A 5,000-nucleotide genomic window follows, 5' to 3' on the forward strand; every position below is an offset into this window, starting at 1 on the left:
TGGCGGGGTCGGCGGTTGTCGGGGCTGGCGGGGTCGGTGGTTGTCGGGGCTGGCGGGGTCGGCGGTTGTCGGGGCCGGCGGGGTCCGCGGGGGTTCGGCGGTTGTCGGGGCTGGCGGGGTCCGCGGTTGTCGGGGCTGGCGGGGGTTCGGCGGTTGTCAGGGCCGGCGGGGTCGGCGGGGGGTCGTGCGCACGACTTACCCTTTATCCGAACTTCCGCAACCGGAACCCTCTAAAAACCGAAGGTTTTTTCGTTCAGCGTAAGTCGTACGCACGACTTACGCTGAACGAAAAAACTTTCGGTTTTTAGAGGGTTTCGGTTTTCGGAAGTCCGGATAAAGGGTAGTCTACCTGTAGTAACTTTCAAAAGGGGGAATTGGAGAAATACTTGAAGGGGAAAAATGTGCCGGTCTGTGGGGAAAGAGCAGGGGGGAGTGGGACTGATTGGAGAGCTCGTTCAAAGAGCCGGCACAGGCACGATGGGCCGAATGGCCTCCTCCTGTGCGGTGAGATTGTATGACTGGGGTTTCAGCCCAGTGTGTTGGTTGGTAATATTGGCACTGCTGTTTCCCAGGACGGGTGGGAGTGTGTGCTGTGAGGAGGATGCCGAGAAACTCCAGTATGATTTGGACAGGTTGGGTGATTGGGCAGATGCAGTTTAATGTGGATAAATGCGAGGTTTTGCACTTTGGTGGCAAAAACAGGAAGGCAGATTATTATCTGAACGGCAATAGATTGGGAGAAGGGGGGAGTGCAACGAGACCTGGGTGTTCTTGTGCACCAGTCGCTGAAGGTAAGCATGCAGGTGCAGCAGGCGGTTAAGAAGGCAAATGGTATGTTGGCCTTCATAGCGAGAGGATTCGAGTACAGGAGCAAGGATGTCTTGCTGCAGTTGTACAGGGCCTTGGTGAGACCACATCTTGAGTATTGTGTGCAGTTTTGGTCGCCTTATCTGAGGAAGGATGTTTGTTGTGTATGTAATATGTGTGCTACTTTGAACCTATGGACAGGACTGCACTACTTGTAGGGCGTAGTGATACGCAGTACCACTCCTGGCCATAGGGGTATAAATAGTACTGTGGGTACTGATCTCCCCTCAGTTCCCGCCTGTGGGCATGAAGTAAAGACCTACGTGCAGTCCCTACCTCCAACCAGTAAAGACCTGTTTGAGTTATACGTTTAAGTCTTTGTGTTAATTGTTCAATACAATACACATACTTAACACTGGCGATGAGTCGGTTCGAACCCTGCGGCAGTTATTCCACGGCGGCTTCGTCCAAAGACAGGACGTTGAAGAGAGGTTTCAATCCTCAACACCCCACTCAAAACTGAAGGGCAGCAGAAATCCTGACAGCTTCCAGCGACTGGAAGCGACAGGCATTAGGACCCTGAAGCCTCCATAACCTCGTGGGTAAGCCAGAGCCCAGGAGGGAGCGAGCAAGAGCTGCGCGAGCGGGTGAGCCAGAGGCCGGGAGCCGCTTCAAGTGCGAGGCGCAGCGCGGGCCAGCGATCGGGACCAAAGATAAGGGCCGCACTCGGGCGATCGCGGCGAAGATAAGGGCCGCACTCGGGGGCTGAAGGGAGACGGCGTCGGGGACGGGTGAAGACCGCCAAGCGCGGGAAAACCGCCATTTTGTGGGCGGAGGACGACGGCAAGAGCGGGAAGCCGCCATCTTTGATAACAAGTAAAGAAAAGAAAATCTGAGAAATTGCAAATCTACAATGCCTAAACACGGGAATATTAGCACCTTTGATAGTGACCTCGAAGATTGGGCCATATATGTTGAAAGAGTAAAAAATTATTGTAACGCCAATAAAATTCGTGACCAAGATAAAGCTCTAACACTATTAAATTTAATGGGTGTGAAGACATACGGGCAATTGAAACACCTGTTATCACCAGATGAACCGGCGGATAAGACGTTCGATGAGATTGTTACTGTCCTGAAAGATCATCTAAACCCCACGCCGCTGATGCTAGCGGAACGATTTAAATTTTACGACAGAAGGCAGCTACAGCATGAAAGCAATGCTGAACATTTGCTAGAATTGTGTAAATTAGCGAAATATTGCCAGTTTGGAACGGGACTGACAGATGCACTACGAGACAAATTTGTGTGTGGTTTATTTAAACAGGATACACAAAAGCGACTGCTCGAGGAGAATGAGCTGACGCTTGAGAAGGCGGTCACTATGGCAGCAGCACACGAAGCCGCAGCGAGAGGCACGGCAGTAATGCAGCTACGGTCACCGGAGCTCAGTGCACACAAATTGGGTGTGAGTTCTGGCAAATGTTATCGTTGTGGAAAGACAACGCATGATCAGAACCAGTGTTGGTTTAAAAACCAAGAATGTAGAACTTGTGGTAGGCTTGGACATATAGCTAGAGTATGCAGGTCAGGGAAGAAGACCAGCAACAAGAAGTCACCGCAAGGAAAATACGCAAAGGTACACAAGGTGACCGAACAGGAGTCCGATTCAGACGCTAGCAGTAATGAACTGGCTAGCTTAAGCTGTAATGAACTGGCTAGCTTAAGAGTACTCAACGCTGGTAAGGGTGCAGACCTCCAGACAATTTGGGTCACTCTTCAGATAGAAGGAGTCCAAGTAAAACTGGAATTGGACACTGGATCGGCATTGACGGTCATAAATAAGAAAGATTACGGAAAGTTATTCCAACATATTCCCCTACAGGATACGGGGATTATATTGAAAACATACACGGGGCAAAGAGTGTACCCCATCGGGAAAATAGAGGTTGCAGTGGTCCACAAGGGCGAAGACAGTCAAATAATGGACTTATATGTGATATCTGAAGGAGGTCCTCCACTACTAGGACGGGAGTGGATTAGGAAAATGAATATGGACTGGCATTTCCTACAAACAATAACGAGTGAGAACTCGGTGAAGATAGTCGGCCCAGACTCTGGAACGGATGATGGTAAGCCCAACTCAGGTGCAAAAGACAAAGTTTCAGCACAGAATTCCACTGAGCAACAACAACATAGTTTAACTGTGGATCCTGAGTCTGGCAAGTCTACTGATGTGCCCATTTCTGAGGGACACCGGGCTCGAACTCAACTCCATTTCAAACTACAACAGCAATTAGAACAAATGCTTCGCCGTTTTGAGCAAGAGTTGAATGCAACGAAAGAGTTCTTTGATATAGAGTTGGAGAATCTGGAAAGACAACAGAAGCAGCTGATGGAGAAAATGGAGCAGGAGCACACAAAACATCTGATGTCAGAGGAGTTAACGGTCAGCCAACTCCTGCATATGCTGAAGGACAGGACTCTGAAATGGGAAAAACTTGAACACGAACTTCAATATTCAAACGAAAGGGGTTCGGAGCTCTCAAAGGTTATTGGAAGAGCTGAGGTGGCAACACAGACTGAGATGACTGCAACAGAGCAGCCCTTGGATGCCAAAAGTACGCTGACTCACGTCAACGTAGAACAACAGACCGCTGAAACAGCTGCTCCGGTAGAGGGATTGAATAGTCCGATCAATCAATCTCCAAAAGAAGTTGAAGTAGTAAAATCTCAAATGAGGTCATTAGTAAACGACTTGCTGAAAGCCCAGAAAAAGCTGGATGAAGAGGTACGCATGAAGAAGTCTCTTCAGGAAAGATGTCTGGACTTGGAACAAAAGCTGGCTAACGCCCAGCTGAGTATGGAGGAAATAGAAGACCCTCTCGCTGGCCTAGATCAGGACGACACCGAATATTACTATGTCCTGTCCTGCCCAACTTGTAACTTCGACTCCCACCATACAGAAATCATGGAGGAGCACCGAAAGTCTACGGAACATCGGGAGAAGGTGGCTCTACTACGGAAAAAGGAGGAAGAGAAGGAGGAACTGCGCATGCAGCTGGCAGCTGACAGTGGAGCCCAGAGAGTCTCCAAGAAGCAGAAAAGGAAAAGTCGAAACAGAAGATGACCCATCTGAACCATTATTACCTCTACCAGATCACACACGTGGTCCCTCCGAACGGGGCCAATTCAGTTCGGAAGTTCAAACTGTTAAATCCATGGAAGGACTATTGAATGAGTCACTCCAGCAACGTGAACCGACTACACCACAGAGATTGAATCTGTGAACTGTTTTCCGCAGAGACTGAATCTGTGATCTGTTTTGACATGAAGTTATCTATGTTATTCTGTTATGTAAACCTGAAGTTATATATGTATATATGTTATTACGTTATGTTAAATGGGGAGATGACTGTAAAGCTAAGAAGGGAGGATTGTTGTGTATGTAATATGTGTGCTACTTTGAACCTATGGACAGGACTGCACTACTTGTAGGGCGTAGTGATACGCAGTACCACTCCTGGCCATAGGGGTATAAATAGTACTGTGGGTACTGATCTCCCCTCAGTTCCCGCCTGTGGGCATGAAGTAAAGACCTACGTGCAGTCCCTACCTCCAACCAGTAAAGACCTGTTTGAGTTATACGTTTAAGTCTTTGTGTTAATTGTTCAATACAATACACATACTTAACAATGTTCTTGCCATGGAAGGAGTGCAGCGAAGATTCACCAGACTGATACCTGGGATGGCAGGAATGACGTATGAGGAGAGATTGGGTCGATTGGGCTTATACTCGCTGGAGTTTAGAAGAATGAGAGGGGATCTCATCGAAACTTATAAAATTCTAACAGGACTGGACAGACTGGATGCAGGAAGGACGTTCCCGATGGCGGGGGAGTCCAGAACCAGGGGTCACAGTCTAAGGATAAGGGGTAAGCCATTTAGGACAGAGATGAGGAGGAATTTCTTCACCCAGAGAGTGGTGAACCTGTGGAATTCTCTACCACACAGGGCAGTGGAGGCCAATTCATTAAATATATTCAAGAAGGAGTTAGATATATTTCTTAAGGCTAAAGGGATCAAGGGATGTGGGGAGAAAGCCGGGACAGGGTACTGAATTTGGATGATCAGCCATGATCTCATTGAATGGCAGAGCGGGCTCAAGGGCCGAATGGCCGACTCCTGCTCCT

General features: G+C 48.6%; 1 protein-coding gene across 1 annotated transcript in view; it reads left to right on the forward strand.

Moving 5' to 3' along the window:
• LOC147086758 (SLIT-ROBO Rho GTPase-activating protein 3-like) overlaps nucleotides 1–5,000 on the forward strand; it is a 135,379-nt gene that overhangs the window by 87,981 nt on the left and 42,398 nt on the right.

The sequence above is a fragment of the Somniosus microcephalus genome, unplaced genomic scaffold, assembly GCF_052327205.1.
Source record: "Somniosus microcephalus isolate GS21.2 unplaced genomic scaffold, FLI_Smic_1.0 unresolved_chr7, whole genome shotgun sequence".
NCBI classification, from domain to species: Eukaryota; Metazoa; Chordata; class Chondrichthyes; order Squaliformes; family Somniosidae; genus Somniosus; species Somniosus microcephalus.